This window comes from Pteropus medius, unplaced genomic scaffold, assembly GCF_902729225.1.
Source record: "Pteropus medius unplaced genomic scaffold, Ma_sr-lr_union100, whole genome shotgun sequence".
Taxonomy (NCBI): domain Eukaryota; kingdom Metazoa; phylum Chordata; class Mammalia; order Chiroptera; family Pteropodidae; genus Pteropus; species Pteropus medius.
In genome coordinates, this window is record NW_024354875.1 from 24,108,734 (window position 1) to 24,136,362 (window position 27,629).

A 27,629-nucleotide genomic window follows, 5' to 3' on the forward strand; every position below is an offset into this window, starting at 1 on the left:
AGTCTGAAAAGAATACATGCATTTGTAAAGCACTTGCCCAGTGTGCTGGAACAAACCCTTATCCACATGAACCTCGGTTCCCAAAGAGAAAAGCTTTCTTAAGAGCATCTTCACCTCTCTTCCAAGTACCTGTGGTCAGGCTCTAGAATCCAGCATAAACATTTTTATTAAAAGGCTTTATTCAAGTGACATCTGTAGCCCATGAAGCAAAGACAACTACACTCAAATCTAGTCTTTGTCTTCGGTTTATAAATAGACTATTTGGGGGAGGGGGAGAGTAACGTCTAAAAAGCTAAAAAAAAAAAAAAAGCCATCAAATAAACTTACTTTTACATTTCTCACATGAATATGTGCTTAATCCAAAAATATTATTGTGATTATGATTTCTGGATTTTTGTTAAAATGCCTTAAGTATTTAAGTAAAGTAACTTTGCTTCAAAAGGAAGTCAGAGTTACAGTCACGGGTGGTTTACAGAACATTTTCTGGTAGTCTTTGCTTCATTTCAATGTCTTGCCATGATTGGCTGTTGATAGCTACAAATAAGGAAGTCTTCAAGTCAGGGGATTTCTCAGTGGAAGTTCCCAGTTCAACACAAGGGAGAGCTCAGGGAGTTTTGAGTGGCATTGCTAGAGCTGTAGATAAAGCTTCCAGACCTTGTAATCGCCTACATCTTTAAAAGAGAAATAGTTTGTGAAGGAAGACTTGTATGGAGAAGAGGTAACCAAAACTTCAGTAGTTCCTACCGATTCTCAGCCTAACAAGGTTTCCTGGATGTCTTAAACTAAAGTGTTGCTGATTTGTTCTTCTCTTGCTTCTGCTAAGTGAGTAATTTATGACATGATTCAATAATGTCTTTGTATTCACTGTGATAGTTGGAAATTTGACCTTAAAAAAGTGGAGTCCCAGCTAAGACTAAAGGAAAATTTAAGATTCTGTGATCTTTTTACATTCTTCCCAACTTTTAAGACAGAAGTTGTGTCTTTACTTGAAATGATTTTTTTTAAGTTTATATCTGGAATATGAGTCTTCTCTAATAAGTGGTTTTTATAACATAATGTTAACACTTTTAAAATATATGTATTTAGCATAAGTTAATTTCTATATAGCTTACTAGATTGAAAAGTACACTAAAACTGTAGATACTATGTTTATTTTTGGCTAAAATCTTAAAGATCAATTTTGGTCTGATCCAGTGCATCTATTCAAACATTAACCCAAGTTTAGTATTTTTCCACTTCCTATGAAACACATATTAATGAATATATCTTTACAGTAAAATATTAACCTGTAGACACCTTTGCATATCCTATCTTGAAACCTTTAAACTTACACAATTAGAATAATCTAGTCTTATTCTATTACCAATTGGCTTTTATGTTCACAATCAAAAATGAATACTAAAGATTGTGTAGTATTTTCTTAAAGATTTTCTTAAGAATAATCCTAGGAAGTGTTGATTAAATATCAAGAATCATTATCACAATTATTATATTAGTAGCTGCCATTTATTGAGTGTATGCTGGAGGAAAACAGTCACAGGGCCTTCCAGCTAGTGGCAAAGATAAGGCTTAAACATGAATTCACATCACTTCTTTTTTCATAGCTCTCTGTTAACACTGCCCTGCCTTCTTACAACATTAAAACAGTATTTTGAGATGCCTTATCCAAATGCAAAATGTTGTGGCAGCGGGGCGAGGAGATGACTTAGCCAAGGTCACAGAGCAGCCAAGTCATTCATAGAAGCTTAGAAGTAATTCAGTCCTAGGTCTGCTTTCTCCTCACTCATCCACCCCATCTCCTCAATCCCTGTGCTCAGGTAAAACTACACATGAGTCTGCCTCCATGCAGGAGTGGGGTGCGGGGGGATGCAGGCTGTATACCAGATCCAACCTGACTGAGGTTCCTGCTAGCAGTAACATCCAGTTATTTCTCTTAAACATCTGTTACCATGAAAGAGATGGCCGACTGGAAAATTTAAATAAATCTGTTAAATTCCTCCAAAAAAGTTCTGGTTGGAATTTCATGAAACTTATGCACTAATTTGAGGGAAATGGTTGTTCTTGTAGTAGAGAAACTTCTTGTCAGCAAACATTCTTTCTCTCCACGTATTTAAGGGCTCAGGAAATATATAGGTTTTTTGTTTATTGTCAAATGTATTCCAGTATTCCTTGTTTTATCTTCTTTGTGTGTGTTATTTAATATAGACATTCTTTCCACTGTATTTCCTACTAAATACTGCTGGCATTTAGGGAAATTCTTGATTTTATAACTTTATCTTGCATCCACCATTGTATTGATTCTTTATTTGTTCTAAATTATTTTAGGTAATTCACACGTGATGCCTAGACAGGAAAAATGTAATTTTTCTCCTCTTTTTTTCCTTCTCACCACATTGGCTAGAACTTGTAAAACAGTGTTTAATAAAAGAGAAGATAGCAGCCAACTTTGTCTTGTTCTTACCTCAGTGGGGATTTCCCTAGCGGTTAACATTAAGGATAACATTTGCTGTTGGTTTCAGATAAATAAATTTATCATAAAAACCAAATAACTACCAAATGTACTTCTAACCCTAGTTTACTAAAGGTGTATCAAGATTTCATGTTAAACTATATTTACTGTCTTTTCGGTATCATTAGAGACAACTGTACAGTTTTCTGCTTTAAATTATATAGTGTTCTGCTGTTACGCAATACAGTAATTGCATTTTCTAAAAATACAGTATAGACATGATTTCTATATCAAAAATAACGTCTCAGTAATAAAGGTAGGTTTATAGTTATAAAGTATATTTTGTTTATGCTCTGGTTAAAATAATAAGTTGGTTGATGAAAACAAACCAAACCAAACCTATACATTTCCTTATTTTCTCTTCAATCCACATGCTTAGATGCCTGTCTTCTATTATTTCGGCTTCACAATTCAAGTCACAATTCATATTAACAGAAAAGAATGAAAACAATGTGACATAGGCAAGGAACCCTGTCCAGGCAGAGTAACCTGATACGGAAACAAAGCAGCTGTTCTTATACTTTGTTCAAAAAGCTTTTTCCCCTATTATGACAGTGCTAGTTGCAGATCACAATTTAGTTGCAACTAACAGTGGTATGCAAAATGTGTGTCTAAATTAATTAATCTTATACTAATTTATATTAAGGATACATATGCAGAAAAAGAAATGTCTGTAATTTACTGAGAATTTTTACTTTCATATTCATAAGTGAAATTAATCTGTATTTTTATTTTCTGATAAAAATATCAAAATTTTCCATAATCTAAAAAAGTTTAATGGGCGTTATTTGCTCCTTGAAATGTTTAAAGAACAAAGTTGAACACTGCTCATTTTGGGCACTCACTTTTTGAAATAATTCTTCAAAATTTTTCTAATGTTTTCTGTTGTCGATATGTTCCGAATTTTTGCTATTTTTTTCATACAGTTTAGGTTATTCGTTTTGTTTATAAATGATCCTTTTCATCAAGATTTTCAAAAGTATTAGAGTACATAGTATTCTCTTGTACTTTTTTATAATCTTCATAACTATGTGAAAAACCTTTTTTTTTTAATTTTGTGCATTTATGTTTTCTCTCTCTTTTTTTTCCTGATCGGACATGTCAAAGAGTTAATGTCTTACATGTATCACTTTTATGGTTAATTCTTTTAAAAAATTTTTGTTCTCATCTTTATTAATATTTCTTAATGACATTTTAAAATATTTTACTTTTCTTTTTCTCAGTTTTTGAGTTGAATGCTTAGTTCATTTATTTTTATTCTTTCTTGTTTTGTAATGAAAGTATTTAAGTCTACAAATTTTTTCTGAGTACACATTTTAACTGCATTTTTAGTTTTCTTTTCTTGCGGTGTCTTTGTCTGGCTTTGGTATCACATTAATCCTGGCTTCAAAGAATGAGTTAGGAAGTATGTTTCCTTCCCCTATTTTTCAAGAGTTTGAGAAGGATTGGTGATAGCTATTCTCTAAGTGTTCGATAGAATTCATTAATGAAGCCATCTGGTCCTGAGCTTTTCTTTGTTGGGAGTTTTTGATTACTGATTCAATTTCTTTATTTGTTATAGGTTTGTTCAGATTTTCTATTTCTTCTAGATTCAGTTTGATATCACTTTTACATTATCATTATTTTATGGGTTTTAATTGCAATTTTATGTCCTCTTTGATCGAAGAGTTATTGTTATTAGACTTTATTTTTTAGAACAGTATTAGATTTATAGAAAAATTGAGCAAACACTACAGAAAGTTTGCATATATCACCCAGCCTCACTCTACCCCCACCACACAGTTTTCCCTATTATTAACATCTTACATTAGTATGGTACATTTGTTACAATTGAGGAAACAGTATTCGTACAGTATTCGTACAGTTTTATTAACTCAGTCCATAGTTTATTCAGATTTCCTTATTTTTGCCTTTTTTCGCTTTTTAAAAAATCGAAATAAAATTCAAATAACAAAATTCTTTTAGATACTATTATAAATTGAATTGTTTCCTTAATTTCCATTTTGAATTGTTTATTGATGGTGTGTAGAAATACAGCTGATAATTTTGAGTGCTAATCATCTATCCTGCAACTTTGGTAAATTCATTTATTAGAGCTAGTAGTTTTCTTGTGTATTCTTTGGGATTTTTCCATATATAGAATAACGTCATCTGCAAACAGAGATATTTCACTTCTTCCTTTCTAATTTGGATGGCTTTTATTTCTTTTTCTTGTTTAATTGCTCTAACTAGAACTTCAGGACAATTTTGAAGAGCAGTGGTCAAAGAGCATTCTTCTCTCATTTCTGGTCTTAGAGGGAAATCTTTCAGTCTTTTCATCACTGAGTAGCATGTTAGCTGTGGGTTTTTCATAAATTATCATGTTGAGAAAGTTCCCTTCTATTTGTGGTTTTCTGAGTCTTTTTTTATTTTATCATGAGAGGATGTTGGATTTTGTCAAATGTCAATGGAGAGGGGAGAAAAAAATGGCATAGATGATAAAGGCTCTATTCATCCCTCTGGCGACCAGATCAAAGTTGTGACAGAAACAAGGAGCAACAGCAAAGAAAAATCACCTGGGATCTAGATGAACAAGCCATACAACTAGGGAGAAATCCAAGAAAGCACTGTGCAACGGCAGAATGTAGGATGGGGCGAGGATGTGGGGCGACCTGATCTCAAGTGGCTGAGTGAGACGGAGGCTGCGGCAGTGGCAGCAGCAGCGGCAGTGACGGACCTGCTCTCTCTGCTCTCTGCACACAGAGGACACAAGGGACTTATAGGGGGATATTGTCGGTATGAGGGTTAAGTAGAGACTCGCTCAGTACAGAAGTGCCGGCAATATCCATTGTTCCCTGTTGAGCCCTCCCCACTCCCAGTACACGGACACAACACCACCATAGCTGTGACATCATCAAACTGGATAACAGAGGTCACTCTGCCCAGAGGATTCGCAGAAATCCCGCCTTCCCCAACCTGGCCCCCACCCAAGCCACATCCAGGTATATCCTCAGCGAGTTGGATGCGCCTTGCTGAGCAGCGCCTAGACACACACTGGAGGCAACTGGCCTTGGTTTCTGGTGTGGCCTTTTGAGGCAACTATAAGCACAGCATCTGTGGATTGCTTGCTGAATCTTCACAGGTGGCTCTGGAGTGGTAGAGGCTTGGGCTAAATTTGGCCTATAGCTGAACCCCTCTCAGGACTGTGCCACTGGACACCTACTTCACAAATCTACACTAATAAGACCGGGAAACTTAGGAGCTTTGCTTAGTACATAAAAACAGACACAGAAAGGAGGCCAAAATGAGAAGACAAAGAAGCAGAAACCATATGAGAGAAGAGAACAGAGATCCAGATATAATGGAAACAAGTAATCTAACAGATGCAGAGTTCAAAATACTGGTTATAAAGATGCTCAATGAACTTTTGGGAAATGTAGAGAACTTCAACAAAGAGATAAAAATGGAGATGGAGATTATAAGAGGGAACCAGTCTGAAATGGAGAACACATTATCTGACATGAGAAGTATATTAAATGGAGTAAACAAAGGAATAAACAAAATGAATAAAGAAGAAGATCTCATGCCCTATCTAGAGGACAGGAAAGCCAATCAGGACACTCAAACAGAATGGCAAGAAAAAAGAGGCCAAGACTATGAAGATGATTTAAGGAGGATATGGGACACTATTAAGGCTCCAAATATTCATCTGATCGGCATAAGTGAAGAAAATCAAGATGTCGAACAGTTGTTTGAAGAAATAATATGGAAAACTTCCCTAACCTGGTGAAGGAAATGAACGTAAAACCCCAGGAAGCTCAGAGGATTCGAAAAATCAGGGATCCAAAGAAGCCCACACCAAGACACATAATAATTAAAATGCCAAAGTTTAAATATAAAGAAAACATTATTAAAGCAGCAAGAGAAAGACCAATAATTACATATAAAGGAACACTCATACGACTGGCAGCTGATTTCTCAAGAGGGACTATGCAAAATAGAAAGGCTTGGCAAAAAATATTCGAAAGAATGAAGACCCAGGATATACAACCAAGAATAATTTATCCAGCAAAGCTATCATTTAGAGTTGAAGGACAGATAAAGAGCTTCCCAGACAAAAGTAAACTAAAGGAATTTATCACCACCAAGCCGGAATTACAGGAAATGTTGGAAGGACTTCTTTAAGAAGAAAAAACATGTATCAAAAACAGGAATAAAGAATGGTAACAACTACATTCCTATCAATAAGTACCTTAAATGGAAAAGAATTAAGTGCTCCAACCAAAGGATGGAGTGGCTAAAAGGATAAGAAAACAAGAACCCTACATATAAAAAGGAAGAGAATGGAAAAAGATATTGCTGTGATGAACCTAGACAGTATTAAAGTCAGATAGAGAAAGATAAATACTATATGATTTCACTTATATGCAGAATTTAAGGTATAAAAAGAACAAACTAATCAAAAACAGACTCACAAATATAGTGGACAATTTGGTGATGCACAGAGGGGAGAGGGGTTTGGGTGGCTGGGAGAATGGGGTGAAGGGTTAAAGAAGTACAAATTAGTAGCCGATGGATGGTCACCGGGATGGGAAGCATGGCATATGTAATGCAATTAGCATTAATACATTGGTTAGGTGGAGGGTCAGGGGAGGGAGGGAGCAATTGGGGATATCATTTTACTAACTATATAGATGTCTAACCAATGTACTCTATACTTGAAACTAATTAAAATTTTAAAACAAATAAATAAATAAATCAGCAACACATGGCTTAAAAGAAAATGTCAATGGAGATGAACATGTAGGGTGTTTTTCCTTTGTTCTATAATGTGGTATACTGCATTGAATGATTTTCTTATGTTTAACCACCTTTACATTCCAGGGATAAATTGTACTTGGTCATAATGCATAATTCATTTAATATACTGTTGAATTCAGTTTATTAGCATTTTGTGGAGAAATTTTGCATCTTTATCTATAGGAATATTGTTTTTTAGTATTCTTTTCTTGTAGTGTCTTTGTCTGGCTTTGGTATCGCAGTAATCCTGGCTTCATAGAAGGAGTTAGGAAGTGTTTTTCTCTCCTCTATTTTTTCAAGAGATTGAGGAGGATTGGTGTTAGTTATTCTCTAAGTGGTAGAATTCACCAATGAAGCCATCTGGTTCTGAACTCTTTGTTGGGGGGGGTCTTGATTACTTATTTAATTTCTTTATTTGTTATGGGTTTGTTCAGATTTTCTACTTCTTCTAGATTCAGTTTTGGTAGTTTGTTTCTGGGAATTTGTAACATTGCATCTAGATTATCTAATTTGTTGGCACACAATTATTCATAGGATTCTCTTATAATATTTTTATTTCTATTTGGTTGGTGGTAATGTTCACACTTTCATTTATGATTTTTGTTATTTGTTATTCTCCCTTTTCTCATAATCCTAACATTTTGTCAATGTGATCTTTTCGAAGAACTGACTTTGACTTCATTGATTCTATTGTTTTTCTATTTTCTGTTTCATTTATCTCTGTTCTAATCTACTGCATCCCATAAGTTTTGGTATGGTGCAATCTTGTTTTATTTTATCTCTAAGTAAATCTAAGTTCCCTTGTGATTTCCTTTTTGACCCATGGCTGTTTAAGAACACATTGTTTAATTTGTGCATATTTGTAAATTTTCCAGTTTTCCTTCTGTTATTGATTTCTAGCTTCATTTGTTTTGGTTGGACAAACTACTTTGTATGATGATTTCAATATTTTTAAATATATTGAGACTTTTTTTGTGACCTGATATTTGATCTATCCTGCAGAAGGTTCCATATCCATCTGAGAAGAATGTGTAATCTGCTATTGTTGGGTTGAGTGTTCTAAATATATTTATTAGATTTAGTTGGTTTATACTATTCTTCAAGTCCTCTATTTCCTTTTGGATATTCTTTCTTCCATCTATTATTAAAAATTATGTAGTAACATCTCCAATTGTTATTGTAATACTGTCTATTTCTCTCTTCAGTTCTATCAATATTTGCTTCATGTATTCTGGGGTTCTTTGTTTGGTGTGTATGTGCATAATTGTTATATCTTCTTGATCAATAACTCTTTTGTCACTACAAAATGCCCTTCTTTGTCTCTTATAACTGTTTTTGACTTAAAAGCACTTTTGTCTGATAATAGCATGGCCACCCCATCTCTCTTTTGGTTAGTAATTGCATAGAAAATCTTTTTTCCATCTTTTTACTTCTAACTTATTTGTGTCTTTTGATCTAAAGTAAGTCTCTTGTAAACAGAATATAATTTGATCATATTATATCATCCATGCTTCCGACCTCTACCTTTTGATTGGAAAAATTAATTCATTTATATTTAGAGTAATTACTGATAAAATAATTACTCTGTCATTTTGCTATCTGATTTCTGTATGACTTATAGCATTTTTCTGTTCCTCATTTTCCTCATTACTGCCTTTTTTTGTGTTTAATTAATTCTTTTCTGTGTACCATTTTATTCCCTTCTCATTTTCTTTTTTTTTTTTTTTTTAAGATTTGTCTTAGTGGTTACTGTGGTGATCAAAATTAGCAACTTAAACAATCTTATAACAATTCAATTTGAATTAATATGAACTTAACTTTAATAATATATAAATACTCTACTGAACAGCTTGGTTCCCTCCTTTCTGTTGTTGTAATCACAAATTTCATTTTTATACATTGCATGCTCATTAACATAAATTTATAATTATTTTTAAACATTTGTCTTTAAATCACATAGGAAATAAAAAGAGGAATTAGAAACCAAAACTATGATTATGCTAAATTTTTTGTTTCCCTTTGTAGTTGTCTTTACCAGCATTAATTTTTTTTGTATGACTTTAAATTATTATCTATTGATACTGACTTTAATGTTTCTTGTAGTAGAAGTCTACTAGCAATAAACTCCAGCTTTTGTTTATCTCAGAATGTCTTAGTTTGTCCTTCATTTTTTGAAGAATAGTTTTGTCGAAGAATTCTTGGTTGACATCTATTTTTTTCCAGCACTAAATATGTCATCCCACTGTCTTCTTTCCTCCATGATTTCAAAGTGAAATTGACTGTGTTCTTATTGAGCATGCCTTGTACATAATGGGTCACTTCTCTCTTGCTACTTTCAGGATTCTTTCGTCTTTAGCTCTCAGTGTTTTGATTATAACGTACCTCAGTACGGCTCTCTTTGTCTTTAGCCTACTGTTGTTTATTGATCTTCTCAAATATACAGATTCGGTATTTTATCAAGTTAAGAAGTTTTGGCCATTATATCTTCAAATATTTTTTCTGCTCCTTTTCTCTCACTTTTTCAGAGCTTCTATAATGCATATGTTGTTTCACTGGATGTTGTCTCACAGGTCTCTCAGACTCTTCTCACTTTTCTTCTTTTTTCTTTCTGTTCCTCCAGCTAGATACTTTCCATTGTCTTATCATCATATTCAGTGACTCTTTCTTCTGCCTGCTCAAATCCATTGCCAAACCCTTCTAGTAAATATTTCGTTTCACTTATTATACTGTTCAGCTCCAGAATTTCTATTTGGTTCCTTTTTATAATTTCTATCTCTTTATTGATGTTTTCATTTTGTTCTCATTATTTTCTTGATTTCCTTGGGTTCTTTGTTCATGATTTCCTTTAGCTCTTTGGGCATATTCAAGACAATTGATTCGAAGGCTTTTTCTAGTAAGCCCAGTGTCTAGGTTTTTTCACGGTAAGCTTTTAAAGACATTTTAAATAATAATTATGGCTACTTATTTACATTAAAAATCAACTGCATGTAGAATCAGTTACTTAAATTATAGAAATTATCTATATTAGCTAATATTTATTGAGTTCCATCTATAGCGCAGGCTCTGTTCATATATCTTATTGTACACACACACATATACACACAACCTTTGAAGCAAGTACTATTGTAATATGCATTTGACAGATGAAGAAACTGACGCATAAGATTAGTAAAGTCATATTGTTAGTAAATGGCAATATCAACATATGAACGAGACTATTTTAACTCAGAATTCTCACATATAACCAGCATAAATTAGCCTATCTCAGCTTGAGTTTGCTTTTGGGGGGGGAAGGGTGGGAAATTACCACTTAGGTCTCAGATTGGTGGTTTCACATTTCCTTAATATTAGCTGTAATAGCCATCTTAACTTCAAAAACATCCAAATGTGCAACTTAGAATTTCAAGTGTGATGCATGTCATAAAAGACAGAGTGAACTAGGAATTCATTGGTGAGCCCACAGTCCTAACTTGAAAGAGGAGTCAAGTGAGGTCTTGCTTACAATCAGATTATTTATTTGAGGACTTTATAGACCAAGTAAAACATAACAGAAAAATCTAGGATGAGGAAACCACATTAGCAAACACCTAAAAAGGATAGAACAGGAAGCATTCAAAGTATCAAAAGAAGCCCAAAAATCACCAGGAAGGAGGATATGAGTCTACAGAAGGAGGAAGAAGCCTCACACCATGCTTAAATTTTGGATTTTATTTTAAGGGTAATATGAAACCAAAGAGAAATTTTAGGCGATACAGAAACATAATAACATTTAGAATTTGATGAGAATAAAAGTGAGAACAATGAGGACGCTCATGTGGTAAATATAAATTGGTGGTGGCTTGAACCAGGGGTGGCAGGCAACAGAGACACAGTGACAATGAGGCCAGAGTGTGACAATAGGAACACAGAGTATATGTATGTAAGGAATGTTACAGAGTAGTATTCACATGAGTTTTCTTATCGAGTAATTGAATGTTGGGAAGTAAGAGTTTTATATCTTTGTTATATGGGCAATGTTCTCTTTCTTCCTCTATTTACATAAAAAAAATGAACATTCAATTTTTAATTCTGATTGTATTTACCATTAAATTTAAAGAAACTAAAAGTATGTTCAGTTGTCATAGAATAAGATCCTATCTATCATTTCTTCATTTCTACACGTAGAAGATAAGAAAATGAGTAAATTAGAAATTTTTCTTTCCTGACACTTCTCTTTCACTCACTTGAGTTTTTGTTACTCTAATCAGGATGTTTAGAACACATTATTATTAAATTATGTATTTATACTTTATATCTTAAAAATTCTTTTTAATATTCTCGTATTTGTAACAATTTGTATTTAATCTAATATTTAAATTATTTCAAATATTTATAAATATTTCTTTTATATCAGAATTTCACCTTTGTTTTTTTAATTTTGATCCCTTCTTGACCAACTGAAGTATATCTTTAATTATTTCAGGAAATGAGTGGTATATTTCTGAAACTTGAGGTATCTAAGAATGTCTTTGTTTTTCTTCCTTATGCGAATGATAACTTGGGTGAGTATAGACTTTGTAGGTAAAACCTTTCCCAGGCAACTGTAGATGCTATTCTATTTAACTTATGAAGTACAATGTTGAAGATAAATCTACTTTTCTTTATTTTTATGACTAATTTTTTTTCTACCTAGAAACTTGTTGAATTTGTTCTCATACTTTAGATACAGGTAATCTTCCCTCACCCTCTCAAGCCTGGACTAAGGCCTCTCCAATGTGTTTTCCGAGTATCCTACTCTTATCCCTATTATAATATTGTAATACCACATTGTGTAGTAATTGCCTGCTTCTCATATGTAGGTCACCCACAATAGCACTGAGTTTTTTTTAAGTAGGACTGTGTCTTGGTCATCTTTATATCCCTAACTTTTAGCATATATCAAGTATTCACAAAATATTTGCTGATAAAATGAATTAATTGGTAAATCATTTAATATCAAATTATTTTACCATGATAAGTCAGCGTCTGGTCTCTTTAATATGTTTCATAACTCATTGAGTCCTTTTATCTCTGGTTTGGATCAAAGTATTACTTCAGATATCTTTTGATATATTTTTCATTATTTCTGTTCCATTTACTCTGATCTCTTCTTCAGGAAGTTAGAGCACTATCTTTCCGCTACTCCATTTAATGGTTTTCATCTATTTGTCCTTTCCAGTCACATTTTAAGAGAGTTTTTCAAGATTTAACTCTAATCATTGATTTAAAATACTGCAGTACTGACTCCATACTTGATTATATCCAAATAATGTTTGAATTTTGCCATTGCAAGTTCTATGTCCTTACAGCCTTAACTTTTTCAACTTCGTTTTTACTTCTTCCTGCATCTTAACTAGGTCCCCCCCGCCTTATCTTAGTAAAATGTCTTATATTTCATCACTTATTTCATAGAAAATGCAAGCAGTTATTTCCATTTACTTATGCTTCTGGTAAACCATTTCCAAAGTGTTCACTTTCTCTGCATCGTGAGGACTCTGTACTTCCTTTATGCAGCATAATCTTTTCAAAGGGATACTTTGTCTTATATTTACTCATTCTAAGCTTTGTGTATGCTTTACTAACCAGATGTATGGATTTTCTTTGGTTCTTCTCATTACCTGCCTTATTTCTATTAGTTTCTTGACCTGAGAGACAAGTAGACATGCATACATCTCAGTTAAATTTAGGCCTGAAGCTGATATTTATCAATTTTGTCACTATTGGTTTTGGCCTATAGTGGTATCTCTCACCTTTATTGCCTAGTTGTTTTACTATGAAGAGAAGAATTTCTGGTTAATCAGAAATAATCATTGCTCTTTTCCTTGATAGGAGCCATATGTGAATAATAAAACTCCTAGTGAGAGTCAAACACACAGCTGTCTGCCCAGCCCCTTTTGTTATTGGCCTTGCATATCCTTAAATACAGAATATCACATCTATCAACTCCCACTGAAATTATGTTGGTGTATTTCAAACCACAGGTCCAAAATGGATAATAGAGAGAAATACTAATGGGGGACACTGGGGCAAGGAGGTGTAAAATATTACTTGTAGGTAATGCATAGTAGTGGGGTTACTGTCCATTTCATTAGAAGGTATCATGAGGCAGATAGTTTTCTTACTATCCTTCAGGCCAGCAGATTTGATCACCTTCAAACAACAAAGTTCATGTCCATTTCAGCCTCACTGTTGTTACAAACAGTGAAAATCCTGTCAAATTTCATCACTAGTTTTCTTGTCAGCAGGGTTACAGCCATTCTTTTGATGACCTTTTGTAACAGGAAAAGGCACCCCTCTGCGGAATATTCAAGCCCAAGGGGGCAAGGCTGGCAAGTAAGCACCTCTTACAGCTGGATGCCCTGTCCAGGGTATAGCCTGCTCAGCCATACACACTGAGCCTGGTCATCAATCCTACCTTTCGATGCTATTATGAGTTCTCATATTTTTCTGATTTTTCATCAGGCATTTAGTTTAGGGAATCTGAGACACAAACAGCTAGTCCAGATGTCAGCCTAAATCAGAAGTCAACCAGATTCTATTAATAGTGATATTTCACATCAAAGATTTGAGTGAGATCATTGATGCATACCTGACATTCCAAGTTATAGTGTTTATATTGGCAGCTTTCCTTATCCCAAGATTTGTATTCAGAATTCTCGATAAAATATTAAGCAGTTTTGAAAATAGGTCCTAAAATATTTTTAATAAGCCTGCAGCTCTCATTTTCATCCTACTCTACCTCCACAGTACTGCTTGTTAACCTAAGGTATGTAGAAGTATGAGTAAAGAAAAATTGGAGTAAAAAGATATCATTAATTTAAAAATAATTTTAAAAAGATTTCCTCAAATAAATGTCTTAACTCAATCCATACTCTTAACAAAATATACTATATGTCAATTCTAAAAACTTCATCATCATTCTAGAAAAAGGAAAATGTTTGATGCTATTTTAGCATAAAATTTATCTATCTACCCCAGCATTCATATATGTTTCACACACTGAAGAAGTATGCAACCACTTTTCTACATAACTACAACATCATGGGAGTAGAAAGAGAGAAATATATACATTTAATAAATGTGTATGTTTAATTTTTTCTTCCTTATTCAAAGTTTTTAGCACTTCCATATTTTAAATTTGTATGCATTCAGTTTTAGATTCTAAGTGTATTGTTAAATTCTACTACTTTAATTAGAAATCACCAAGCATCTCCTTCAATATTCTCCAAACCAGTGCTAGATAAGTCGGACTCCATTAAAATTAAAATTTCCTGCTCTCCCTAAGACATTGTCAAGAGAATGAAAAGCCAAACCACAGACTGGGAGAAAATATTTGCAAAAGATGCATCTGATTTTCTGGAATAAACAAAGAACACTTAAAATTCAACAATAAGAAAACACAAACAACATAATTTTGAAGCGGACCAAAAACCTTAACAGATATTTCACTAAAGAAGATATACAGATGGCAAATAACCATATGAAAAGGTGCTCCACATCATATGTTACCTGGGAAATAAAAATAAAAACACAATGAAATACCACTACATACATATTAAAATGGCCAAAATATGGAAGTGACACCACCAAATACTAATAAGAACATAGAGCAACAGAAACTCTCATTCATTGCCAGTAGGAATGTTAAATGGCACAGCCACTTTGGAAGACAATTTGGCAGCTTCTTATAAAACTAAACATATTCTTATCATACAATCCAACAATCATGCTCCTTGGTACTTACCCAAAGAGGTTAAATATTTATGTTCGCACAATAATCTGAACACTAATGTTTATAGCAGCTTTACTCATAATTGCCAAAACTGGGAAGTGACCAAGGTGTCCTTTAGTAGGTGAGCAGATAAACTGTGGTACATCCAGAGAATGAGATATTCTTCAGTGCTAAAAAGAAATGACCCATTAAGCCATAGGAAAAAAAAAAAAAAAAAGAAATGGAGGAAACGAAATGCATAATACTCAATGAAAGAAGACAATAATAAAAGGCTACATATTGTATGATTCCAACTATGTGACATTCTGGAAAAGGCAAAACTGTGGAGACAGTAAAAAGATCAGTGATTGCCAGAGATAGGTAGAGCACAGAGAAATTTTAGGGTAGTGAAACCACTCTAGTACAGAATAATACTATAATAATGGATAGATGTCATTACACATCTGTCCAAACCTATGCAATATATATATACGTACACACTAAGAGCGAACCTTAATGTAAATTATGGACTTTGAATGGCAATGATATGTAAATGTAGGTTCATCATTTGTGACAAATGTACCACCTTGGTGGGAGATGTTGATAATAAAAGAGATTTATTCATGTGTTGATGAAAGGGAGTATATGGGAAATCGCTGTACTCTAAAAAATAAATTCTTGTTTTTGTTTTTGTTTTTTTACACCTACAGCACCTGGTATTCCTAGGTGGTCTCCCATCCAAGCACTAAGTACTAACCAGGCCCGACCCTGCTTAGCTTCCGAGATCAGACGAGATTAAAAAGTAAATTCTTTAAGAAAACAGTTTTGTGTTATCACATTTAACTCAACTATCACAAGAAAATTGTTCGACTGGTCACACTGTTATATTCAAAAAGTTTCTGTTTGTTAAAAAAAAGTTTTTAAAACTATGTTTGGCTTTGGCTTTTAAAAATAAGTCCAATATTTTAAAACACACTGCAACTTGGCAAGTATGTAAATCCTTGAATTTATCAGTTAAGGGAAAAAAGTGCAAATGTCCATGGTTCAGAAGCATAATTGGGGCAGCCAGAACCTGATCCTCCTGCTCTAAAAGAAAAGATCACAAGATGCTGGACTCCCTTCGGGAAATAGCAGCTTCTAAGTTAATGGACCATATGACCAGTAAAGAAAAGCAGCTCAATAACTCCAGACCTAGGCTTGAACATTTCAGAATGAATAAAAAATCATGGGCTGAAGATCTTCTTCAGGCACATCTTGGCCAAGATCACAGGGACAGGAGAATTCTCAACTTAGGAAATTTCATCAAGTCTATGAATATAAAGTTATTTTCTAGCGCAGGCTCTGTCTGACAAAAATATGGTCTTTTATTCATGGTCATTTTAATTTTGCCTATCAAATTGCTGCTTCAACGAATTTAGTATGCTTATTGTTGACTGTGAGGTCTTTTCAAAACGCCACTAACCTATGTCAAATATGTGCAAAAGCAGTGAGAGTTTAAAAAATATTTTTAAGTAATAGGTCATCACCATGGAAGATTCTGGGAGTGTGACATGCATTCAGCCAGGTACACTCATGCTCCACTCAATGTGAAGAGTCCCTGCCTTCACTGTTCTCAGAAAGCTTTCACATGTGCTATGGATTTGACTGCTCTCTTTTCCTGAAGGAAATCCCAGGAAAAACTTTGGTCGTGGGAAGGAGCTAGCATAATATGAGTGACTTGGGACAATATCGTTCAGTTGCAGAGCCTTCTAAACTTTACCACGTGCTTTTGCTTACATTACCGGATTGATCTATCAAGTGGAGTATGTTGTCATTGTCCTCATTTGTCACAGAAAATTAAAGTTCATTAGGTTAAGCAACTTGCCTTTAGCTTAGATACAGCAGGTATCAGAGCTAAAACTGGGAGTATAGTCACTTTTCTTGAGTTGTCTAAAATTTCTATCTTGGAGAATATTAAGCATGGCTAGGAAATGGAAAAATGGGAGGTCTTAATTCTTGGGAAATTTTCTATAAAGGTCTTGCTTTTTCCAACTATTCAACTTTGGCAAATTCATTTAGTAAAAGGAGTTACTAGTTGGGGAAAAATCCAATGGGTGTGTGTGGGGCGGGGGTTTCTCATAGTAGGGCCTTAATCACCTTAATCACTTTCGCAGACGGATCTGTTGAAAATACGGGGTACTGGGCTTTCACCCAGTTGCTCTGAACGCCAGGAATCTCTAGGGGTGAGTTGGTAGAATCTACACCTTCAACAAGTCGTTAGGTGTCCGCTAACTACCATAAAGGATGATGTTAGACCTGTTACTTACTGTTTGACAAAAATCTAGCTAAGAGCTTCAGGTGACCTTTAAATTTGACATTTGACGCCTTTCAGCGGCTGTTTACCCGGCGAGGTGGGGCGGGGCTTCGTCGAGAAGGGCGGGAGGGGCGCGGCCGGGCCGGGCGGGGTGTAGGGTGATGGCTTAATGCCACCGCGCGCAGGCGCTGCCCTCTGAACTGGAACGGAAAACAACTTCCGGTTGGAGTCACTCGGCCAGGCGCCGCGGACACGAAGCGTAAGCGATTGGCGCGGAATCCCCGAACTGTGAGTAAGAAACTTCGTGAGCGAGTTGGTGTGTCCCTCCCGTCGAGCATGGCGACGGAGAACTTGTGTGTATGAGTGAGAGGGATGCGAAGGCAGTATGGGAGCCGCAGGGAGAGAAGCCGAGTTGCTGCGGAGACCACCGGTTCTCAGAATGAGGAGGGACCGTGCGAGAGAAACCACCGGGGTCAGCGTCTCGGAGCGGACCCAGGAGGGGCTTTCCGGGCCCGCGACGTCAGCGTCGCAACGACGTCCCCGCCGCAACGTTCAAGGGGGAGGGGGTTTCTGCCCCACGCTGATTTGACTTCGCTGGGAAACCGGGGAGGCAGGGCTTGCGATGTCAGGGCGAGCAGTGGGGCCCGCCAGCGTGTCGTAGGCGTCTTTCGGGTTAGGGGCTGCCTTCCAGAAGCTTTCAAAAACTTAATAGGTTCTTTCTGTTGTTTTTCCCAAGGTTGTTGCACAGTTCTCTCTGCTTTCCTGTGGGGTGTCATCATAGCCTTGTCGATGAGAAGTTGGGTAACTTCCCCGAGGGTCACGGAGATAATGGGTGGCCGAGGCGGAAAGAGCAAAAGCAAACCCTGCCCCTAGTGGGAACCCAGGCAGTAGGTAAAGTCCCCACCCCTGTGTAAACTGATTAGCAACGAGTTACAAGTGTAAAAAGCTGTGCTTGTCAAGAGCGGAGGATACTCAAACGAAAGAGTAGTACTTTGTGAAATACATCGCAGATATTTTCAAAAACTACCAGTCTTTTGGTTTAAAATGCCCAGGTTTTGTATTGCTAAAGGTAGTCCCCACTCAAAAATTATGAAAATATTTTCCTATATTGTCTGTTAATCCTTTTTATAGTGATTTTATGCTTTACTCATTAAAACATCTGAAATTTATTTTTGTACATCGTTTAAGGTAGGGATTTAGCCGTTTCTCTTGAAATCAATTCCTTCCCAACTAGAAATACTACCTTAAAGTAGGAAATTTTTCTGTGTACATGGGTCTTTTTTTTTTCTATTGCTTTGTTCTTTTTACAAATACTAATCTCTTTGATTATGGCATTTTTTTAGTAACTCATAAAGCAAGTCGCTCTTCATTTGTCTTTTTCGAAATTTTCTAGAATATTCATTCTCTTTCAGGTAAAATTTAAAGTAAACTCTTCATCTTTCAATAAAGTAATCTTTTGGGATTTTAGCTATTATGTATTTTCCAATAAATTTTATTTCTCAAAAAAGTGTCTTTACTATTTCTAGCTTACTAGGATTTTTGCAGAGAATGGATTTTGAATTGTATCCAAAGTCCTTTTTTTTTTTTAATCTGTTTGCATTGGCTAGTGTTGACTGTTCATTTGATCTATATATTTCTTGTTCTTAGGACAATCTTCTTAAGTACTCCTTAACTAAACATTTTTATCAGGAATGTATTTGTCGTATGGCTTTTGGCACCCGTCATGACCTAGCATGTGGTGTTCTTCTTTGACCTACTAGGATAGTGAGTTATTTTAGTGGATTTCCAGGTTGTGAACCAAGCTTACACTTGCTCATGGAGTAATATTTAAGCATGTAGGTTCCTTTTTGGTAACATTTTTGTAATCAATAATTGAGTTTCATTTGTAGTCTTTGTGTTATCTTTGTCAAAGTTTGATATCAAGGTTATGCTGGTTTCTGAAGAAGAGCTGCAAAGAGTTCCTTCTTTCTCTGCTCTGAAGTAGTTTAGGTAGCATAAGGGCTCTCTGTCCTTTGAAGATCTGAAAGAATTCACTCATGAAATCATTTTGGCCTGAAAGTACATCGTTCTTAAAACAACAATATTGAGCAGAAAGATCCAGAACTTTAAACAAATCTCTTTTAGAGTAAATTGAAATAAGTGAAAGGGTCTGAAACACAAGTAATGGTAAGAACAAAGGAGAGCTATTGTACTGATCCTGATAGTATTTTTTTTACCCCTTTCCCCCAACCGCACCACTTTTTTTTCCATGGTCAGGGAAAATACTGTACCAGCTGAGGCTGATGATAAAATGTATTGCTGTTCTTTGTCCTCTATTCCAGTTACATTATAAAATAAAGAGTGTTGTTTCTACGTGGATAAGTTCTTCTATGCCCTGAAAGAAACCAGGAGTGAAACTCAACTGGAAAAGCATCAGTTTGTTTGTTGTCATTAGCTTCCCATTTTTGCCTGTAAATTTCTTATGTTAGAGATAATAACCAAGCTGGCATTCTTCTATAGCTAGATCCCATAGAGTGGTTTCAAAATGAATGGGCGAGAAAATACACAAGCTCAGCATGCTTGTACATATTTAAATATGAATTGAGAATCTTTGGCACAGTGCAGATATATATGTGTTATGTAGGCAGGTATATGTGTGTTATGTGCTTTATATGTGTACACACATATAAAACAGAGCTGGTCTCTAAGGAATACAATCTCACCAAAGCCCACCTTTTTACTCCACTAATAGTTTACTGTTAATATGTGGATAATAGTGTATTATGTAATCTTATATAAAATTATGTTATTAACTTATATAAAAGATGATTTAAATAACGTTGACACTATCAAGAAAATGACCTTAGGCAGGTAATGTAATTTAGCAATGTAGATCTGTGAACTATGAAGGATACTTCAAGATCCTCATAAGTGTAATTTACAGAGGGATGCAGTCATTATGTGAATGCTTAGATATTTGAGTATTTTAATTAATCTTCTGTTAATTTAGAAAAAAATAATTATTGACATGATTTGAGGGAGTGCCCTATGATGAAGAAAGATTGCATGTTTCTAGAAAAAAATAATTATTGACATGATTTGGGGGAGTGCCCTATGATGAAGAAAGATTGCATGTTTCTTTAAAACCATACCCATTATCCAAAAGTAAATGGTAAATAAAAATAGTCTATTGATGCAAAACTTCACTATTCTAATATTCTGGTGTGATGCTTTAGCTGTTACTACTATGTATCTGTTTTGTTTTCTAATACCTTATAAGCATGAATATTACTGTTTCAGCTCCTTTATGTTTAATTATATCAAGCCAAGTTTTAGTCTCTGTTTCCTCTAGGATTTATGCAGTGGCTGCCATTTCCCCCCTGACATCTTCTAGGCATGCTTCTATGATTTTCAATCGTGCATAGAGGGAAAGAGGAGGCTATTATCTTGAAGAGGTAACAAAAATCTCTTTATAGTCCAGGATCAAGATTCTGAGTCTTCATAAAAGGATGACAGAGGAAATGAAATAAACTGCCTTGGGGGTGGGTGGCTAGTTAATGTACCGACTCTTTTGAACTAGGTGCAGTATTTGACGATTTGACAATTGTTCAAAATAGTTAAAGAGAATTGGAATAAGTAATGGTACCAGGTCTTTTGGAACTGAATATAAGTCTTTGGGACCTATATAATACATGTCATGTAATCCCTAGTCTAAAGAAACATTTTTTATTGATTATAAAATACACATAACATGAAAGTTATCATCTTTACCATTTTTAAGTGTAGTTCAGTGGTATTGAATGTATTCACATTTTTGTGCAACCAAGAAAAATGTTTCTTAAAGGACTTTTTTTTTTTAAGAAAAAGAGTTTGAGAACTAAATAATAATGATGTTTGTCTTGTGGGGGAAATGTCCTGTATAGTAACTTGATTTTTTTTCTTTTACCTTCAGAAATACACTCTCTGTGATGGTAATCATTAGTCCTAAATTATGAGAGTAAACAGTTTGAGCATCAGTGATCTGCAGTAGCTTTCACTTATCACCAATACTTTTCCTTTGCCAAAAAGAAGAGTCTATTGAAAATAGGTTGTTAACAATGAAAACAGATTTTTTGGGTTTTTTTTTTTTTCAAGTTATTGCAGTAAGGAATTATTGGAAATTGAGTGAACTAAGAAAATAATGAGTTCCATTTTTATGGTTACTTATTAAGTTGAAGTTATAAGAATCCTTGACATATTCATGTAGAGTGAGGTATGAAGAATTGTTCCCTTGAGTGGCAGAACAAACACAATTAGGTAATTTTGCTGTGGAGAGTGACTTGCTAAAATGACAAAAATCAGGGACTCTGGTCCCTTCAACACAATATATTAGTTAAAATTGCTTGATGAAAAATAACTATTTGTGGGATATTTAAATGGTTTTACTATTCATAGCCATTTGTTAGTGGCATTTACTATGATGCAATTTCATGACTTTATGTGTTTGCTGTTCCTAAACTAGAAATGCCTTTCCTTTGATATTGATGTTCTTCAACCTTTTTATATCCACCTTTCTTTTTTGATAAACATTGAAATCTTATAGGTCCTAGGAGATTTTAACATGTGCCCCTCATCCCCACAACCCTCTCATACTAAATATAAAGTTTCCTTTGTAATTCCCTCATTCAAGAATATTTTGCAGAGCTCTATTTTATATGATTTATGAAAATAGATTTTTAATATTCAATAGCTATTTTCAAACTGCATAACTGCTCACCTTAATGTGGCCCCTACTGAGAAGAGGGGACACCCCCTACATAGCTGAGCAGGCTGAGTAATGCCGTATTTATGTTTACCTCAAGGGATAGAACATCACATGCCCAGTTTCCCTTTTGGAGTTATATTGTTTAGTTGTGTACTTCAGCCCATAGAATTTAATAAACAATCTGGAAAAAAGTATGACTGGAGAATAAAAAGAAGCGAGGCCAAGCTGAGACTCATTGGTGTGGTCTCTGACTGTGAAGTCAACTTTTAACTCTTAGAAGATAACACAGAACGTTTGATGAAGTTGTAACATCCAGCAAAATGGAGAACCTGATCAAATCTTTCGGTTTGATCAGTGGGGTTGTCTTACCTTGTTTATCTTGATGCATTTAGCCAACAAGCTTATGGAAAAATACAGAAAATCCAAATTCTGACACTGCTAGATCTATGATATTTGAGTTTCTATTATTTCAGCTGCCTGATTGAGACACAGTAACAGTACAGTGTAGTGTGCTATGGGTATATCCATAACCCACGTTTACAATCTGGAATGTGAGACTGGAAATACAAGCTGTCATTTTGGGGAATTGGTTGCTTGTATCATGGAACTCTCTTAAAAGTGGGAAATGATCATAACTAAATGTTAGGAGTGACAGTTCTCTTCCATTTTCATCAAGTAAAGAAAACACACATACTTTTGAGTGTCGTTAGAGGTTTACCTTAACTATCTAAGACAGAGGATGTTCTTTTATTTATGTCTATGTACTACATTACTGACTTATTTTCTGCTTTTTTGTTTCTGTTGCTTTTTGATGACAAAGCAAACATAGATATAGAAAGATAGGATATATCTCTCACTTATTCACCTCTTTGATTGCTAAAGTGGTAACTTTTCTGAAATAGAATTGAACTCATTTGTACCGCAAGGTTTGGGAAAAGCAGGTGACTTTTCTAGGGCACAGTGGAAGAGGTAGCAGTTACTCAAGGTGATTTCTTTCCTCCATCCTGAAACTGCTTTAGATTTAAACTGGCTACTCACCACAAGCATGAACACTGGCAGAACTACTTACACAGAAGCAGAATAGTCTCAGCAGTGGGGAAAACCCAGCAGAGGGCCCTTTCATATCTCCCAAATCATCCACACTTGTCTACCATCCTACAAAAAGTAGACCTTATTAAAGAATTATAAATCAGTCTGGGGTGAAGATGGTGGGAATCTATCTTTAAACTTGTGATTCTTTTCAATCTGAAACACACACACACATAATCAAAGTTGAGCTGCTCTGGTTGAATTGGGCAATTGGTGGTGGAACATTGTTTGGCTCACACACTCCCAGCCTCATTGGATCTCTGAAATACCACTACTTATCTCGATTATTAGTTTATTTATCCAAGATTGGTTAGCTGTCATTTGGCAGCATTATGCTGGTTGCCAAAGACAACATGCTTAAACTATCTATAAAGTAAGAAGTTCATTTGAAAAAGAAAAGGAGGCTGAGAAGAGTTAGAGTACCACGTTAGAAGATTGAGCATCTAGATAGTCGAAGTCCCAGAAAGGGACACAGAGGGAATGAAATTGCCCAAAAAAATAATTCAAAAGAAGATCCAAAAACTGAAGGATGAACTTTCAGGTGGGTTAAGTACAAGATCAGGAATCAAGATGGCTCTGGATTTCAACAAAAACAAATGGAAGCTAGAGAAGAGCATAGGAAAGCTTTCCAGATTCTGAGGAGTAATTACTTTCAACGTAGAACTCTCTTAACCTGCAAACTATCAGTTAAATCTGAGGTGAAGTAAAGATATTTTCAGTTATGCAAGGTCTCAAAAAATTTACTTCACAAACACTTTCTGAGGAAACTGCTGGAGGGTTAACTCCACCAATGGTGAGGTAAAACAGGAAAGATGAAGATTTGGGATACTGAAAATGAAGGATTCAGTTGGAGAGAGAGATGAACAAAGGGAATGCTCATATTCAAGGTGAAAGACGATCTCAAGATGAAAACAATCCTTCAAGTGTAGAGATCAGCAAATCTAAACTGGAGGAAGTCAGAAAGTTCACAGAGAAATTCTTCTGAGAAAATGAAATTGGTAGAATAGCGGGTGTCTGTGGGTTGAAGACGTATTAATGATAATAAGAAGTAAAGCGAATGAGAAGTTTTTCCAAGAAAAAGTTTTCAGGAAAGGAAAAGGAACCATAGTATAGTATATGGCTCAGCAGTGAATAGCATTTACATAGTCTGAGGAAAGTAAAAGCTGAATGCAAATCTAACCAAAAATAGGATATAAGTATATTAGGAGAGTAAGGACGATGTGAAGTGGGGAGGGGAGCCATTAAACAGAGCTTAATTCTTATTTTGCATAGTGGGAAGATAAAACTGAAAAATCAATAGTGTCAGTATTAGCATGTAATTTAGAGTACAGAGATAAATACCAGAAAGAATCACCAAAAGAGTTGAAAATTGTTGCCAAGGTCAAGTAGGAAATGGGGAGGGTGGAGAGGAGAGCAGACTACTGTTTTTCTTAAGCTTTATCAAGATACTTAAATAAAATATAGATATGTATAGCTTTGATTAAAAATAAAATAAAAACTAAATTAGGGTGTAATGAGCCAGAGATTGGACTTTTACATCAGAGAGACCTGGATTTATCTCGGTCTTTCATTTTCTAATTCTGTGGCTTTAGTCAACTTAAACTTTTGAAGCTTGGTTTCCTTATCTGGAAAGGGAAGGTAGTATAATGCTCCTGCAAAGGAAAGATTAAAATAAAGCAGTTTATGTAAAACACCTGACAAGTAATACTGTCTCTGTAAGTGTCCTTCACTACCCATGTCCCTTCAATAATGGGAAGCTTGCCATTCAAACACAAGACTAAGATTGTTCTTCTGGTTCATGGCTCTGTGCCTCTTTGGATTGAAGGCATGTCATTGGGATCTATGTCCTTACCCAACCATCTATAGATAGTTTGAAAATTTAAAGAATTCAGATGATTAGAGTATTGGTAGGGGGAGCATCATGTTAAAAGGGCCACTGCTGCTTGGTAGAAGAAGAGCTGTGGTCACAATCACATTTCTTTCTCAACATTAACTTCAGTGCAAATGCCATTAATGCAGGGGTCCCCAAACCCCGGGCCGCAGACCAGTACCAGTTCGTGGCCTGTTAGGAACCAGGCGGTACAGGATGTGAATTGGTGACCAGTGAGCGAAGCTTCATCTGTATTTGCAGCCGCTCCCCAGCACTAGCATCACTGCCTCAGCTCCATCTGAGATCACCAGGCATTAGATTCTCTTAGGAGCACTGGTGCTTGGTGCCAAAAAGGCTGGGGACCACTGCATTAATGGCATCTCTTCCATTAATAGATAAAGCACTTATACAGACCTGAGTTGTGGAAATATTATGGAACCAAGATCTTTAGAGTACTATTGCTCTGGGCCATCTGCCAAAATATCAAAACACCTTTAAAAAAAAAAAAAAAAAGAACGTCTTCTACCTTAATAACTGCTATTTTTCTTTCCAAATTCTCTGGAACAATTCAAAAAGCAGATCACTGTGGAACCAAAGGACACTATGAAAGCCTGTTCCCCTTCTATGCTGCATATTTGTTTAGTGTTTTACAGAGTACAGCTTTCCTAGTTATGACTAGATCCCCTATGGCAGTGATTCTAAATCAGTTTCACATCTGCTGCTCCCTCTCCCCACACTTTCAATATGATCTAAGAAGTCTTGGACAGGATTTGCTGATCTATTTAACCACCTTGGATGTACTGATTGGTTAGGAACCCATGTCCTCTACAGCATGTTCTACCCCTTACATTCTAAACTGGGGCAGATGAGGGAACTGAGGTCCACAGAAAGGTTAAATGACTTCTTCACTCTCACCTATCAACAAATATGTCTAGACTGGACATGTATTTTGTATACCAACTCTGATTTTATCTTCGGTTGGCTAAGCTTTTTAATTTGGATTCAAATCTACAAATTGTCTCAGTAGAGAAATTAATACATTTTACACAAGATGTGGTCTCAGTTAAGAATTAAGTTTGGAATATTTATTATAGAGTATCTTTATTTTTTTCCAGATGCAAAAGGAAGTGAAACAGCAAATCAAAAACTTTAATAAACTTTTACTTTCCTATAGCAAGTTTCAGGATTTACTAGGTCTGAATATTCTTATTTGAAAAAAATTGGTGCGGCCCTGAAAAGATTGGAAACTTGGGTAAATATGGCACAAAGTTTGAGAAATTGGTTTGTCAAGCTACCCAGGGATTTTTGAATCCTGTCTCAGGAATATTCAGTAATTAGAGTGAGATGGTGTGTTGCATGGTGTAAAAATATTATTGTATCTGGTTTTAAACTTTTATCATGTTATACATTTAAAGTCCTACCCTAAACACCTTGGAAATGACTGGAAATGGTGAGCTGGAAATCTCTGAAACCTTATTTATTTTTTCATTAGAATTCTCACAATTACTTCTAATAAAACAAGTTGTGACTTGCAAACATTTGCCCAACAGCCTTTAGGTGTCCTCAGGGAAATTAAAAGCAGGAGTATGAAGAGCTCTAGAGTCCTGTGCCAGTGGTTAAGAGCACAGAGTACAGCTTTATCATTATGTATGCTTTTGCCTGTTCCCATTTATTATTGGTAATATTCTCAAGGCTAAATGACTGCTCAGCAATTTAAACTGTGATTTAAGAGAAAACAGACCTTTTTGTGAAAAGGTCCTCTAGTCTGTCTCCTGAAGTTTCACTCTTTTTATAGAAGAACTGTCTCCTTTCATAATGGTTTTATTCTTATACAGTAAATGACTCAGATGTTAGAGGGCCCCCTAATCTGTTAACTCGTTAGATTTTCACTACTTTTTCAAAAACCTTATAAATCTGGTGTAGCCTGTGACATCTCTTACACCATTGTCTTCTGTTTGGGGGGCCTTTTTAAGATTACTTGCAGGTATTTTTTCAAACTTTTCTGCTTAAGACCAGAAGATAGCTATAGTGCCCTATTCTTATGAAAGATCGTTATTAATACTATTTTATTGTCATAAATTTGGTAGAGTAAAAGAGACAAAAAATCACACTATAGAGAATTATTTTTCATGTTATTTAATGGTGTATAAGGATTAACAGAACAGAACATTAGATAACATTCCTATTTGGCTAATAGTCTCTTTACGTAAGACAGTAGACTGCTACTAAAATGCTTCTTTTATGCATTTTCTAGTTTTCTGTCTGTCTTTGTCCAGATTCTCTTTTTTTGGTTTATATTTGGGAGGAAAAAAGTGTACATCTGACACAATGTGGCACAACAATGAGTATTGCTTCTGTACTATTTTCTTTTTAAAAATGTAGTTTTTTTCTGCCCCATCCTTTTTTTTTTTTGGTGAAAAGATATTGGTCTGGTTGACCATCTAAGGATTTACCAATATCAGAGGACACAGGACATTCAAAACAGGACTTCAAGAATATAAGCAGGCGGGAATGCATACTTGGCTTTCATTTCTTCCTCTAGATTTTGCTGTCACTCAGTTGCTACTTTTTTCCTGCCTGTTGTTAATTATGTATCTTGAAGCACTTTTGTCAAAAATTGAATTCAGTATCTTTCCC

The 27,629-nt window shown here is 35.2% G+C and overlaps 1 protein-coding gene across 6 annotated transcripts in view; it reads left to right on the top strand.

The window, feature by feature from the left end:
* Positions 1-598: 598 nt before the first annotated feature.
* Positions 599-27,629, top strand: part of TANK (TRAF family member associated NFKB activator) — an 80,323-nt gene continuing 53,292 nt past the window's right edge. For 2 of the 6 annotated variants that reach the window (XM_039855991.1, XM_039855993.1), the window contains exon 1: positions 599-822. The gene's annotated coding sequence lies outside the window, so the exon portion shown is untranslated. Of the gene's footprint in view, positions 823-17,440; positions 17,599-18,046; positions 18,202-27,629 lie in introns of those variants that run through there. The other 4 variants (XM_039855987.1, XM_039855989.1, XM_039855990.1 and 1 more) reach the window with 4 other exon arrangements.